The sequence below is a fragment of the Tenrec ecaudatus genome, chromosome X (genome assembly GCF_050624435.1).
Source record: "Tenrec ecaudatus isolate mTenEca1 chromosome X, mTenEca1.hap1, whole genome shotgun sequence".
Lineage (NCBI taxonomy): Eukaryota > Metazoa > Chordata > Mammalia > Afrosoricida > Tenrecidae > Tenrec > Tenrec ecaudatus.
In genome coordinates, this window is record NC_134548.1 from 21481619 (window position 1) to 21497630 (window position 16012).

Genomic DNA, 16012 nt, shown 5'->3' on the forward strand with positions numbered 1-16012 from the left:
AACTCTGTTAGTTATTATTTTCCTTGGGGGAGGTGTGTGATTTAAAGATTCAGATTTTAAAATTCTATTTTTGGTATTAATTATAGCCAACATAAATTCCCAACAGAATAATAATGCAGTTTGCTTATGTTTAGATAATTTAAATATCAAGTGTCAAGGCTAAGATAAACGGCTTCCTTTTATAGAATAGTCTTAGTTCAAAAAGCTAGGGTTTCTCCCCCCCACCCCCCCAAAAAACCCCAAACCAAACCAACCAAAACAGAAAAGAAAAATGTAAACCCAAACTAAGCTCCCTGCCGTGGAGTCAGTAGAACTGCCTCTTAGGGTTTCCACAAGGTCAGCAGTTTGAACCCACCCACCAGCCATACCACATGACAGAATGTTGAGGCTGTCTGCTCCCCTGAAGATTTATAACCTTGGAAAGCCCAGGGAGTAGTTCTACTCTACCCAATACAACTGTTATGAGTTGGAATTGACTTGATGGCAGTGGGCTTGGGTGGGAATTCTAGAGGGTCCGTGTGAGTTAGAATTAATTTGATAGCAATGGTTTAATCATCCTTATGGAGGAGCCTGGTGACACAGTGGTTAAAGTGCCAGCTACTGACCCAGAGGTTCAAAACCACCATCTGCTTTGTTCACTAAAGATTTAAAGTCCTGGAACCCTACAAGAGTCGTTCTACTCTGCCCCATAGAGTCACCATGAATCAGAATTGACTCAATACCTTTGGTTAAGAATCTTTTGGGAAGTTGTTTGTTTGTCTCATCGTTCTTCTCAGGAGCAGTTGCTGGGTTCAACCAGACTTTGGTTATCAGCTGAGTGCTTTAACCATTAGGCCACTAGGACTCTATAGGCCCTTTCTAGGGAAAGGTAAATATTTTCCAGCATCTTGGGTGTAAAATTTTATGAATTACCACAATTTTACCAAAGAAGGTCTGTTTCCTCATAAACGAATAATTTGTAGTCTGCTATTTAGATTCCCATCAGTCTGATGTGAAGTGAAAATCAACAACTGTGCTTTCTGACTAATTTTTCATTGGAAAAAAGGATTGAACGGCCTCGTATTGTTTCTGGCTCAAGGACTTATAAACATGTCAGGGCATTTTAGTTGTTAATAAAATACTGTCAAGACCTTGAGTAGATGCTTTTAACTCTCTGATATGTATTAACAGCTCTGAAGGAACAAATACATTTTAGCACGTAATCAAAAGTCCTTTGACTCCTTTGGAACTAGCTATTTTGTATGCGTATCAGACATACACTTTTGAAATGTTCTGCTCTCAATCTCCCTAAATAAAAATTTCCCATTATTATGTGTTGATTTCAGTAAGAGAATGAAAGCACTTTAGATCGTTTTTATTCTGTTTTATACAGTCTCCTTATTTGGATCCCACCACCACCACCCCCGCCTGGGCCAGCACCCCATCTTCTTTAGGTTCTGCTAGCCCAGAAATCTGTAGACCCCCCCTAATACTAATATAGCCAGCAAAGGATAAATACAAAACAGTGTCGAGTAAGCCCTTTTAGATGCAAGATGTCGGGTGGAAGCCAAGGCAACCATTTTCAGAAATTATAGTTTATATTTTATTATCTCATTAGATGTTTTTTTTCTCTCTCTGCTATTCTGTTGTATGTCTTCACTTTGTCATGACTGTCTTATAAGGAGCCCTGGTGGGTGGTGTAGTAGTTATAGGCTCGGCTGCTATCTCTGCAAGGTCAGTAGCTTGAAACCCCCAGCTTCCCTGGGGGAGAAGGACTGGGCTGCCTATTCCCACAGCGAGTTATAATCTCCAGGTAGTGGGAGGACTTTGAGCCTCTGTTCTGCCCTCTCTCCGTACAAGAACACTTTGTTCTAACCTGGCATTCTGTGATGCTCATCCTCCCGGCACAATCGCTAAGGACAAAATGGGTGCATAAACAAATGTGGCGAAGAGAGCAGACTGTGCCAGCTATCAAGAGATAGAGCGCCTGGGGCCTCAGAAGCGCGAAGTTAAACAAGTGGCCATCTAGCAGAGAAGCAATAAGCCCACGTAGAAGAAACACACCAAGCGGTGCGATCAAGAGGTATCATCGGGTCTGGGTAACAGGCATCAGAAGACCCCAAGCAAACAAATAAATGAAAAAACAACAACAACCATATTGTTGAGAATGAGGAGGGTTGGAGCAGAGACCCCAAACCCAACTGTAGACAATGGGACGTGCCCCCACAGAAGGGTCACAAGGAAGGGATGAGTCAACCAGGGCGCACGCAGTATAGCACTGATGAAACACACACAGTACTCCTCTGGTTCCTTGGGGCTTCCTCCCCTCCCAGTATGATGACCTCAGTTCTGCCTTTCAGTGTGGGCTAGACTGGAGCCATGTGCACAGGTAGAGGTAAGAGAGAAAAGCTCACAACACATACAGAATCCAGGAACAGGAATGGGAGTAGGAATACCAGGAGGATAGAGGGAAGGTAGGGAGCGGAGAGGAGGAAGAGAGAGAAGGTGGGGAGCGGAGAGGAGGAAGGGGGAACTGATTGCAAGGATAACCACACCCCCCCAGGTGGATGAACAACAGAAACGATGGGGGTAGGGAGACAGTAATCTGTGTACGATATGAAAATAATAATTTATAATCTATCAAGGGGTCACGAGGGTGGTGGGAGGGAGGGAAAAAGAGGAGCGGATACCAAGGGCTCAGTAGAAAGTATATGTTTAGGAAGAAATGACGGCAATATATGCACAAATATGCTTGATGCAATTGATTGTTCTGAGTTGTAAGAGCCCCCCGAAAAGTGATCGTCTAATAATAATAAAAAAGTTACAGTCTCAGAAATTCACAGGGGCAGTTCTGTTCTGCCTATGGGGTCGCTGTGGGTTGGCATTGACGTGATGGCAGCGTATCTTATCCTATTAGGTGGTTTGTTACTGTTCTTCACAAGAACCCCTTGTATTGCAGAATGAAACACTCCCTGGTCCTGCGTCACTCTCATTGTAACTGTGTTTGAGCCACTGTGCCCATCCATCTCCTGCTTGCGTTTTTTTTTTTTTTTTTTGCTGACCTACTTTACCAAGCATGACATTCTTCTCTAGGGGCTGGTACCTAGCTCCACAAAGCGGATTTTTTATTATAGACTATTCTCTTTTTTTAATTATTAAAGACTCTTCTTGATAGCCTTTCATAAGTGGATTGGAAGTACAAACTACATTCTCTTTCTTAAAAACTCATAAAAACATAGCTGACTTCATCTATCTAATCATCTATAAAATAACTTTTCTCGGACTTTAATAAAGGCTTATCTAATGTAACCGATGGAACGAGGCTATCTTTTCCTTGCTCCCTGCCCAAGTAACACTGTATAAAAATAACGACAAAGGGCTACTGGAACATATTCAATGCCTCAACTACTTCTGAGCTCTTAAACTGAAGAAATATCCGTTCCCTTTGTGCGCCTTTGCCAGTCTTCTCTTAACAGCTATGCTGGTGGGACTCTCAAGTGTTTGGTAGCAGTGGGGTAACAGCTGAGAGCGCGGACAGGAGGTTTGTGTTCTGAACGCGGCTGGCTGTGTGAGACTGGTTCTTGACGGCCCATAGCCTTCCAGGAAGGTCTTTGGAAAGCAAGCACAGGTAATCCGTTTTGTTTTGGGAATGATTTTCATGTGGGCACCTGAGCTATTTCTCATTTTTCTTTGAAGACCTCTTGCCTCATTTTAGGCACCATTCTGCGAAATAATCCGTATCCGTGTAGCAGAATTTTTTAGAAACCAGAGACATGTTGTCATGGGTCGTTTTTAAAATGAAATGTAATCACCTGAGAAGCCATCGAAGCTTAAGCTCTGAGGGGACAATGACTATGCAGTAAGTGTTCAGAGATTTCTTACTGTTACCTTTGTTTTTCCTTTCTGAGAAGTCTTGCCTGGTTGCCAGATGCCTGTGAGAAAGCAACAGCTTGCACTCTGGGAGTTTGTGAGTATTATGATCGTAAACTAGAATATGTACTCCTGCATCCTGATTTTAAAGAGATTTCACACCAGTATGTCATTTACTTGATCATGTTTGGGTCCTGGATTAAGCCTGTGGTATTTCGTGCCATAGTAAAGATGTAGTGGGGTCCTGATGGCGTCATGGCGGCGAGGCAGTCTGCGGCCCCAAAAGTGCCCTCTTGGAAACCCAATGGAGCAGTTCTCCTGTGCCCGACTGGGTTACTATGAGTTGACCTCCAGGGTGATGGGTTACGTTTGAAGTACACAGCATGTGAGATTCTGGAGAAGACCACACCAACTTTTCAGTAGTTTAGACTTTTCAACAGTTTGTGTCCCAAGGTAAGTGTGGACAGAGTACAGAAATGTAAACCAATGAAAATGCAAAATGTACGTTTTTTGGAGTTGGTAAGTGCTGTTTGTTTACTCAAAAATTTCCCTGTTGTCTCCCCCATCTAGCCCCCCTTCTTTTTAAACTGAAAGGCTAGTTGAGGCAGTGTAACAGCTAGAGAGGCAATTCTGCTACCTTATAGATTCATGGAAGGACGTGGAAAATTCCCAATGTTTGAAACAATTATGCAGGACGTAAATTTTATAGGATCCTAAACACGGAAACACAAAGATGCCTCGATGGCAAAAGGGAAGTAAAAATTCCGGGTCTTCGCAACGTGAGCGGAAACCATGGTCAAAAATGCAACATTTGCCTTGTTTACTTCGCAAAGTAACAAAATCAATTAGCTCCTCCGCTGGAAGGCTTATTGAAGAAACAGAAAGCAGCTTGTGTAGTTGCTCTAGGGCAGGCTACCCCTTACCCTCTTCTTGCCCACACACCCATTTAGACTGGCAAGTCCCTTTTCATTTTATTTCCAAGATTTGTATCTTTTTTTTGTTTTAAGGGAAAGCAGAGGACAGCGGGGACTGCTAAATTTATCCTCCCCCCCAGCCACGGGGACGTGGAAAAACATTGACTGCGGGCGGGGGGTCTGCGGGCCCGCAAACCACTCGAGTTGGCGACTCGGGCCGGCACCGCGCGGAGAGGCGGTAGGTCCCCGGGGAGGCCCCCGGGGCGCGGCCGTGGCCCGCGGGAGATGGTGGGGGGCGGCCGGGCCGGGTGCGGGCCGCCTGCCTCTCCGCGGGTCGGCCCCGCGCGGGCTTTACGGCCAAGGCGGCGGCGGCAGCGGCGCGTGTGTGGCGGCGGGCGGGAGCGCGGAGGAGGTGGAAAGAAGGGGGGCGCTGTCACCGAGACTCCGGCCGCCGGAGACCCCGCCGCAGCAAGGCCACTCGGCTCTCCCCCGTCGCGGGCCGTGAGCGGCGCCGGCCGGGGGCGCCAGGGCACCCACCGGGCGGAGGAGGGGGCCCCTCTAGCCTTCCGCATTTTCCTGGGTCTCTTTCCCGGGCGGTGACGTGACGTGCTGACGGCGGGCCCGTGCCGGGGAGCTGGGCCGCTTTTTGTCAGCTCCGAGCTCGGCCCCTCCTCCCTCCCTCCGCCCGCCCCACCAGCCGGAGCCCGGCCCAGTGCTCCAGAGAAAGGCCGGCCTGCAGCACCCGCCACCGTCGCCGCCCGCCGCCCGCCCGTCCGGTGAGTCCCGGGCGCCGGGGGGGCCGAGCGCGCGCGTAGCGGCCTGGTCGTGGCCTAGTCGGCGGCCGGTGAGGCGCCCTCCCGCGCTAGGCCGGGCGGCGTGGCGCGCGGCGCCTAGCAGGCCCCGAGGAGGCCGCAGCTAGGCCCGGGGAGGAGGCCGACCATCCCGATCGGCGGCGGAGGCGCGCTCCGTAAGCGGGCGGGGGTTGGGGGAGGGTCGCTCGGTAGCCGGAGAGGCGGCTGGGGGGTTTTGGGGGGACCCTGCGGCCGGCGCGGGCCACCGCGCTGGGGCGAGGCCTGGTGAGGCGGCGAAGGCTGCAGGCGTGAGGTGAAGGCCGCAGGCCGGCCGGGCCGATTTTCGCTATGTAAATATCGGTGAGGGCGGGGGGGGGGCACGGGGGACAAGATGGCGGCGGCTCGGCGTCTGCTGCAGGGGACGGTTGAGGGGGTTGTCGGGAGGGAGAGCCGCCATCTTGAAGGCGGTGTCGGGCGAGAAAATTCCGCTACAGCCCGTGAGGGGGGGTCGGAGAGCGGGCGGCTCCGGTGACGGGCCCCGGAGGCCCGGCGCGGCGGCGGAGGCGGGGGCGCGCGCGGAGAAGGCGTGCTCGCTCCCCACCGCGGCCATTGCCCTGGCCGCCATGATGAGCGCTCTGGCTCTCAGCCCTCGGCGGCAGCGCCACCTTCCTGCCCTGCCTGCCGCAGCCCCGTGACTGGAAAGCTGCGTTCTCTCCAGGGCTGCCGCCGCCGCTCCGCTCTGCCCTCTGCCCCGAGCGCCTTGCTCACGTAGCCTTGGCCTCTGGACTCCCCGAGGCTGATGGGACCCCAGGACCTTTTTATTTCACTTCAAGTCCCTGGTGGCCCCGAGGCTGCCCGCTATGCGGTAGCTGTCCCATCGCCTCCGCGAGTATCTGAATCAATACATTAAAAAATTTTTTTGATGGTAAAGTTCTCACCACTTTTGTTCAGTAAGAAGTAGACACGAAAGCGGAGGAATAAAATATCCAAGGCGTCTTTAGTCGCGTTTTCTTAGAAACAACTTTGTTGAAAAGCTGCTTTTTAAGGCTGTTAACGCATCTCCCTAACACTTTACTTTTCATGAATCTCGTCATACTGGATGCTGGTTTTCGGAAAAGGGCAATTTTTTTGTTTATGTTTTAGAGGTCTTTCCCTTTTCCCCTCCCCAATATGATTGAAAACTAACATAATGGGATGCCGATTTTAGTGTCAGGGTATTGAAATGATTTGCAAAGTTTAAGATTGAGTTCTATCCCTTGAGAGACTGTTGATTGCCCACTAAACCACTTTTCCTGGTAAACTCGGAGCCCATCTTGGCGTGGGCTATGCAGAGATTGAACAGGTTCTGGTGGTTGTCTGAAGTTCGTGGTCGAGAAGTACATGAGACCAGGTGAAATGGCTGCAGGAAAAGTAGAACCCCTTAATTCCTTGAGGACCAGGCAAGGTGACCACTTCCGAGGTCAGGAAAGGGCTCCCAGTGTAGGTGACATTTTGAGAAGGTTTTGGAAGGATGGCTAGGAAGAGGTGTGGGTAGGGGAAGGGCATTTCAAGGATGAGGCTTTTTCTGAAGGGAAAAAAATCCCAAAACGAAAAAAAAAAAGTGTTTACAGTTTGTAGTGGATGCTGTAGCAAGAGGAGTGGTCGGAGTAAGGTTGGAAAACGATAGACTCTTAAGAGTTTGCTTGCCAGATGGAGGGAGCAGCAAGAAATTGTCATCGCAGAGGGGTGACACACCTGAGCTATGCCCTGTATTCGCTTAGCAGTTCTGGCTCCAGCCACTAGCTTAGGAAAAGTTCCAGAGTTGAGAAAGGAGAGTGAATAGCACATTGATGCGTGCTTCCCGACTAGAAAGGTGACGGATGTTAAGAAGTGAGAGGGTGCCATTTTCTGAACGGATGATCCATCTGTATTGGGCACTTGCTGCTTTTTGCGATCCTAATGGGTCACCCCAAATCTCTTCTTGCTCAGAGATATCATTTCTATAGGAAAAAAGGGGGAGAGGTTTTTAATGTTTAATTTTCCATGGTTGAAACAAAAAGGAGAAATGAATCCAGTCAGCCCTGTGTGTTTTTAAGACAGCAGTTTAAGAAAAGAGCAGTTGGGCTTTCAGGTGGCCTTTTGGGCTGGGTGCAGATCGTTACGGTTTTTGGCTAAGCCAAGCCTCCCAAGCTCATGCTTTGAATAATACTTGACAATCCACAGAAATCCTGTGGCACATGTGGGGCGCTTGTTTTCTAGAATTTTCCGGTGCAGCCTTAGAAGGAGACCTGGTGGTGAAACTCTGGTGTGCTAACTGCAAGGTCAACAGTTGGAAACCACCAGCATGCTCCTGGGGAGAAAGACGACGGGGCTTTCTCTTCCCATAAAGAGTTACAGCCCTACAAACCCACAAGGGCAGTTCTACTCTGTCCTTTAGGGACAGCAAGTCAAAATTGACTCAGTGGCAGTTAGTGAGTGCACACGTGTAAGGAACATGGGTATTCACTGGAAATGGGCTTCAGGTTTTCTACTTTAACTAGACTGCCACAGATTTGAGCAGTAACAGGTTTGAGAAGGACCAAAGGAATTGGCAACTCGCAAGTTTATCAAAAGAGCTATTTTTAAAAGTTGGAGCAGTCGGGTTGCAGGAGACTGTTGCTAAGGTGGGCAGTGGTGGTTGAGGTGTCAACGGTGGCAGTGGTTATGAAGGTGTTAAAGGTAAACATAGGCGGGAGAAGAAGCAGTTACTCCTGTCTTGACAAGTAGGAGAGCAATAAAAAGAGAGAATTCAGTTATGTCATAGTACAGCAGGGTAACTATCCCAGCACAGCAACATAGCCAAACCAAACATTGCTGTCGAGACAATTCCAACTCATAGCGACCTTACAGAACAGGCTGGAAATGCTCCTATGGGTTTCTGAGACTTTAAATCTTTACTGGAGTTAGTAAGCCTCATCTTTCTCCTGCTGGACAACTGGTGATTTCTAACTGCTGACCTTGCGGTTAGTAGCACAACATGTAACCACTACACCACCAGAGCTCTGTAGTACAACAACAGTGGGTGTTTAAGGTGCAATTAGACTCAATTTGTATAATTAAGAAAACAGGGAAATATATACTTTAGAATGATTCACATCAGAATTGGTTAAAAATGATCTGGAAACTGATTTAATTACCCAACCCACCATTTTGGATAAATCAGGTGTTAGTGTATTTTTCTTTTTTTGTTGTTAGAGTCTTTTTCAAGGAGTCCTACTGGTGCAATGGTTAAGCACTTTGCCACTAACAGAAAGGTCAGGGTTTGAACCCACCAGTTTCTCCTTGGGAGAAAAAAACCTGGCGCACTGCTACCAGAAAGATTAAAATCCTGAACCCCACTGCCATCCAGTTGATCGAGACTCATAATGACCCTGTGGGACTCCCACATAGGGTTTCCAAGGCTGTCAAAGTCTTCGGGGAAGCCGAGTGCCATATCTTTGTTCTGCAGATTGGCTGCTGGGTTCGAACCCCCTTTCTGCTGCTAACAACATCTAACCACTGTGCCTGGAAAACGCTATGGGGCAGTTCTGCTCTGTCCTGTAGGCTATGCGTAGGAATCAACTCAAAGGATCCCCCAAAGTGTCTTTTTCGGGGAGTTAAAAATTTTCTTTTTAAAAAGAAACTTGTTCACCTCACTTTTTGTAAATGTTTACTCTCTAACCCCATTTGGACTTGAAGCTCCACTGATTATCTTTGTTTGTGCACACTGGCAATTCCACGCCTTTTTTTTCCCCTCAGACCTCAACTCCTCCTCAAAAGCCCTCACTCCCAGCAAAGATGACCTAACCTTTGATTTAGATGAAAAGGAGAGGCGGCCATCTGTATCACTCCCTTTGACTTCAAGCTTTTCCTCTATCTCCACCTGGAATGTCCTCTTCCTTTTGCTGCAAGATGAATTGCCTTCCTTCCAAGGCCAGCTGCTTTGACTGTACTCTTCACCCTGACCTGCTTCCTTGGGGAGCCATCAGTGAGGCTGCCTCTTGCATCATTAACCCTGTGCCGCTTCTCCCCCTCTTGGCAAGGAAGCCTAGGCCTGCTCATCTTCCAGCAGCCTCACCTGTCTTCTCTTTCCTGCCATCAGTACTTTTATTTCTTTCTGTCCCATTTATTCCTTAGTACAGTATTTCCCAAACTGAGAAAATGTACCACATTGGATGTGTCACCTAACCATTTTCTGTGGTTCAAAAACTTTGTGTTTTCTGTGGTCCTTCTTTCCATCGCCTAAATGTCGGTTTTCTTTCAAGGTCGATGTTGGAACAATTTTCCTTGGATATCCTCTCCTGATGTCACCTTCCTTCTCTTCCACTTTCTCACCGAGTATTTCCGTTTGCCTACTAGTCATCTCCACTCACCATGGTGGTGGCCAAATTGATCCTATATGTAGTAAATGATCAGCAATACTGAAACTATTTGTGGACTCGGATTCCCTGCTGCTTGCTTGCTGATAATAGCACAATGCTTTTTTCCCCAATATCATTCATTATTGCCTGTCCCATAGAACAGTGCCAACCAACATCATTCATTTAGCATGAAATATTATTGCGGTAGATAATACCTCTATAAAGATGAAAAATACACATGGAAAAAAATGAAAAGATGGAAATAAAATACAACTCAAAACTACCATTTGAAAGCAAACATTTCATTGGCATATAATGCATTCCCAGTAATGTGTGACCACCACCTCTGTTGGGTTTCAAAACATTGTCAGAACCCCAAAAGGAGTCTCCTACCCATTAAGCGATTACTCTTCATTCCCTACCTTATCCTATTCTAGTTGAACTAGGATTCTAGCGTTTTTGTCTTCTTTCTTAAACTGTGACTGCAGAGACAGGTTCTCATTTTGCTTTGTCCTTCAGCAGTACATGGCACATGGCTATTATCTCAGTTATTGGGTGCGGAGACTTTGATGTAATTGGATAGGTTTCCAGTTGAAACCTCAAGCATTCAATCAGTACGTGTATGCTTTCTTGGCCAAAGGGTATAAATATTAAGGCACACCACATTTATCTTTTTGGGCCACTAGATCAAGCTAGTGGAGCTCAGTAACTGTCACTCCTTGCCTGCTCCCAACCATAACTGATGGGAATATGGCCAGCCCATGCTTATTATTGTCAAACTATTGGTCCAAACAAGGTTTTATAAATTCCAGGTTTCTTGTAACTATATTCTACTCGAGGTAAACTGTAAGTAAACTATCCAGCCTTGAAGTATACAACCATTTGTTTCAAAACGAATAGTAATTAAAAAAACCAACAGTTAAACATTTTTAAAAATGAAGAAATAGTTCAAAATTATTGGAAAGCAGCTATGACCCCAGTTTTTGTTTCATACTTGCTTCATAGCTGTTTCTGTTTAAAGAAGTAAAATCTCCTCCCCCCCCCCCCCAATCCCATCCCATTTGGGTCTTTTCAGCAGCAGTAACTGCTGTCCTTATAGGAGTCCTGGTTATATATTGGGCTGCTAACCACAGGGGCAGCAGTATAGAACCACCAGCTGCTGCACAGCCAAAAAATGCAGCTTTCTTCCCTTGTAAAGAGTTAAGGCCTCAGAAACCCACAGGGGCAGTTTTATCCTATCCTATAGTCACTGTGAGTCAGAATCGACTCAGTGGCAGTGGGAGTGAGAACTGACCTTACATGTATACACCTAAAACAAGATCAAATATTATTTCCTGTGCTTTATATAAGTGGTATATTGTGTGTCATTTTATTCCCGCTTGCCCCATTCAGTTTATTTTTGAGAATTTTCCATGTTACATGCTGCCCCAGATCAGCAATTCTAAAAGTGTGGTCCAGGGATTCCTGGGAGTCCTTAAGGTTCTTTCAGGAGGTCCATGAGATCGAAGCAGTTTTCAGAATCATACTATTATTTGCCATTTTCCCTTTCAGGCCTCTGTCTGAGGTTAGCTAGTGTACACTGGTATTTTCCCACGGTGACAGGACTCGTGATGTCGAAATCGATTGGCTGCAGAAGCAGTTAGGAGAATCCAGCTGACCTCTATTAAGCCCGCCATCCAACAGATTTTCAGAAATATAAACTAGTGCTACTCCTACTCAGTGAGCCTTTTTCGTTTTGTCTTCAAAAATGGAAAAAATTTAAAAGAAATATATTTTTTAAGAAATGTAGTTTATGTTCACACCTGAGTTTACTTTTTTTATGAACAATTTTCTAAATGTCACCGTTTCAATTTTTTTCTTCTCCCCTCCGCCTGTTTTAATTTTTAATGTAAATATCTGTAAACAAAAACCACAGAGACATAAGCCTTTTGGGACTGTCGATTTCAATTTGATTCTTGACACTATGAAGGTTGAACACCTAGTTCATTCATTTGCTTGAATTTCGTATAAATATACTGTGGTTTGTTTATACTTCCCTAAGGATGTGGTTTGCAGGTTTCTGCAATTTCAAACAATGCTGCTGTGAGCATCCTTGCCCATGATTCCTTTCTCTTGGGAATATACTAGAAGTAGAATTGCTATGTTGAAGGGTCTGTGCATTGTCAACTTTGCCGGGAATTGCCAAATTGTGCTTCAGTTTCCCATATAATTGCCCCTAAATTGCGATTCTTTCTACTCAATTTGTTGGATATGCTTGTTATCTCATTGTTTTCTTAATTTTGCTTTTTTCCCCATGTGTTTCCTGGCTATTTGCATTTTCTTTGACTGTTGGTGCTTATCCTTGGTTCATTTTTCTGTTGGATTGTTATCATTTACAGATTTGTGAATATTCTCTTATATTCTGCCTACCAATGATTTCCTGGGTTATATACACTACAAATATCATTTTTAGTCTATGGCTTGTCTTTTAGCTTTGTTTATGGGATATTTTTCATTTAGGACTTCTTAATTTGAAAGTAGTAATGTTTCTTTTGCTGTGTTTTCAAGAAATTCTTTATCCTATACTCATATTTTTATATAGGTTTTAAAGTTTACTTTTTCATAGTTGAGTAATTAACCCATCTGGAATTTCTTTCTATTGTGTGATATAGAGATCTAGTTTTATCTTTTTCATACAGATTTATCGACTAGTTCAGTATTTTCTCCTGTTGATTTATAATGCAACTCCTGAGACATAACAGAGTTTCACATATACACGTCTGGTTTTAGATTCTCTCCTGGTTTCATTGGTCTTTTTGCTTTCTTCTGCACCTATACCAGGAGCCCTGGTGGCGTAGTGGTTATACGATGGGCTGCGATCCCTCATGGCCGGCAGTTTGAAACTGCCATCAGCTCCTCCAGACAAAGACTGGGCTTTGTACTCATTTAAACAGTTTACAGTCTTTGAAAACCACAGGAGGTCGCTATGAGTCAGCAATGACTTGGTGACAGTGAGTGGTTTTTGGTACCTATACTAAGGAACCCTGGTGGCATCGTGGGGGTAAGCATTGGCCTGCTAACTGCAAAGTCAGTGGTTCAAGCCTACCAGCTGCTCCAAGGGAGATATGAGGCTGTCAGCTCTGTAAAGATGTATAGTTTCAGAAACCCTAAGGAGCAATTCTGCTTTGTCCTACAGAGTTGTTAGAAGAGAAGTCAAAATTGTTATGTGTAAAAAATCCTCTTTTAAGAATGATAGATTGATAATTAAATCTTTTTTAAATGTATTTTGTTGTTGAATATACACAGCAGAACATACACAAATTGAAGTTTCTACAAGTGCAATTCAGTGACGTTGATTACATTATTCAAGTTGTGCAATCATTCTCACGGTCCCTCTGTGAGTTGTTTTTCCACCTTTAACCACATGCCCTGAAGGTTCCTATCTTATCACTCGGAATCCCATCTAGATAGCTCTTAAGAGCACAATGCTCAAGGCAGACATTGTGTTACTAGATTATCTTGGTGATTTGGTTTTAAGAAGACTTCAGGGAATAATTCTGGTTTAAGGTTTTAAGATTCTTTCAGGGCAATCATTTCAGGTATTCACCCAAGCCTCTACTGTTCCAGGAAGTCTAGATTCCATGAGAATTTAAAATTCTGTTGTACGTTTTATCCCTTTTGATCAAGATTCTTCTACAGAATCTTTGATCAAAATGTTCACTAATGATAGCTAAGTTTACTATCTAGTTCTGGTCCCATGTAGGCATTTAGTCACACATATCTCCCGTATTTTCTACCTGTTTTGATTACCCCACTTCCTAAGTTGCTCTAGGCCAGGGGTGGGGAACATCAGGTCCCTGAGCTTTATAAGGCCTGCAGAAACAATCAGAACCCTTTAACTTCACACCTCACCGAAGAGAAGCAGTTCTAGCCATCACGCTAGAGGTGAGTTAATGAAATATTTTTGAGCAAATGCAGCCGGCTTAAGTTGACAATTTTCTACGGCCCACAAATATCTAAATGGTCTTTGGCAGGAAAAAAAAAGCAAGGTCACCACTATTGCTCTAGGTGAATAGAGACCAATTGTGCCATAAGACGCCGATGAACTGAGCTGTCTCATGGGAACCAGGACCCTAAAGCTACAATTCCTTTAGATTTTTGGTTATACGTTAGTGGCCTCAGCAACAACTCTTAAAAAAAATTTTTTTTTAGGGTGAGGAGGTCCTTGTTATAAACGTATGTATGTATCGTACTTTTGCCAATTCAACTTTTTGCATGTGCATACTTTATTGATAGCAAGTTATAGTCACTGACTGCAAACCTACCTTTAATCACTATTAAACTTTTCTTTGCCTCTCTTCCTTGCCCCACCCCCCCCACTCTTGGTAACCACTAATAAACTTTGGTCTCTGTACATTTGCTTTTTCTTGTTTTTCTCACGTTTTATGTAAGTGAAATTATATAATTATCCTTTTGTAATTGACTTATTTCACTCAGCACAGTGTATTTAACCCCTGTCCATCTTGTAGCATGAATCAAGACTTCTACTGGCTGAGTAATATTTCATTGCATGTATGTACCACATTTTATTTATGGGTTCACTCTTTTGGGTATTGACTTAGGAGGGACATGGCTGGGTCATTTTCTTGATAACCGCCACGCTTTTCCATTCCCACCAGCAATGGCTATGTATTCTAATTTCCCCACATTCTTGCCAGCATTTATTTATTTTTTTAATATTTAAAACAGTTGATCCCTAACCCGCTGCTATCATTGGTTTTGATTCATAGTGACTCTGTAGAACAAAGTGGAACTGCCCTATCAGGTTTCCAAGGCTTTAATCTTCATAGCTTTCTCTCACCAAGTGGATGATGACTTTGATCTGCCGACCTTCTGGTTAGCACTGAAAGCTTTGGGGTTACTGCCCCACCAGGGCCCCCTTTTTAGACATCCTAGTGAGAGTAAAATGGTATTTCATTGTCGTTTGTAACAATTCATTGCTCTAGTGGCTCATGATATTGATTATGCTTTTGTGTGGCCCTATTTGAATGTTCTCTTTGGAGAAATGCCTTTGGTTGAAGTCCTTTGGTTATCTTATCATTGGAGATTATCTTTTTGGTTGTTTGAGTAGTTTGAGTTATATATATTAGTTACTAGGTTCTTTTTGGAAATAAGGTTTCTGGAGATACTCTCCTGGTTGAAAGCTCGTCCTCTCACTTTTTTGGTAAAGTCTTGATGAAATAAAATGAGGTCCCATTTTTAGTTTATTTTTTTCTTTTGCTATTTGTGCCTTTAAAAAATACTTTAAAATATTGTTAGGTAATTGATTGTTAAAAGCTAGGTCTAACATTGTTGCCCTTTGTGTTCTTCTAAGAATTGTATGGTTTTAGTTTGTACATTTAAGGTCCTTAAATCTATTTTGAATTTGTTTTTGTGTATGGTGTGAGGCATGGATCTGGTTTCATTTTTTTCTCTTGTGGAAAACCAATTTTCCCAGACCATTTAATGAAGAGAGTCATCTTTTCTCACCAAATACTCAATACTAACTGTGTGGTGTTACATCTGAACTCATAATTCTCTTCTGTTCTATTTGTCATGTCATTTCTAGGCTTTTTTGGTGACTCTATAGTATGATTTAAAATCAGGCATTGTGACTCCTACTTACTTTGTTCTTCTCTACCAACATTGTTTTAAAAAGTCGAGGGTATAGAATTCGTAATGTATGCTTTTTTTTCTTCCAAATTATTTTAGTGACTTTCCTCTTTGCTCATTTTAGGGCCAGTTTACCAATTTACAGGAGCTGGGGTGACAGAGAGAGTGGGTTATGCATTATTGGACTGTTAACTGCAAGGTCAGCAGTTTGAATCCACCAATTGCTCTAAGGGGAAAAGATGAGACTAATAATTTATAAATTATCAAGGGTTCATGAGGGAGTAGGGAGGGAGGGAGAAAATGAGCTGATACTAAGGGCTCAATAGAAAGAAAATGTTTTGAGAATGAGGTCAACAAATGTGCTTGACACAATGGATATATGTGTGCATTGTGATAAGAGGTGTATGAGCCTCCAATAAAATGATTTTAAAAAAAAGGTTTACACCCTTGAAAATCCAAAGGGAACACT

At 44.3% G+C, this 16012-nt stretch overlaps 1 protein-coding gene across 4 annotated transcripts in view; it reads left to right on the top strand.

Annotated features, from left to right (window-relative positions):
* The first annotated feature begins 4960 nt into the window (after window positions 1-4960).
* Window positions 4961-16012, top strand: part of ZFX (zinc finger protein X-linked) — a 55654-nt gene continuing 44602 nt past the window's right edge. Inside the window, exon 1 of one of the 4 annotated variants that reach the window (XM_075539651.1) lies at window positions 4961-5001. The gene's annotated coding sequence lies outside the window, so the exon portion shown is untranslated. Of the gene's footprint in view, window positions 5002-5169; window positions 5540-5593; window positions 5731-16012 lie in introns of those variants that run through there. The other 3 variants (XM_075539652.1, XM_075539648.1, XM_075539650.1) reach the window with 3 other exon arrangements.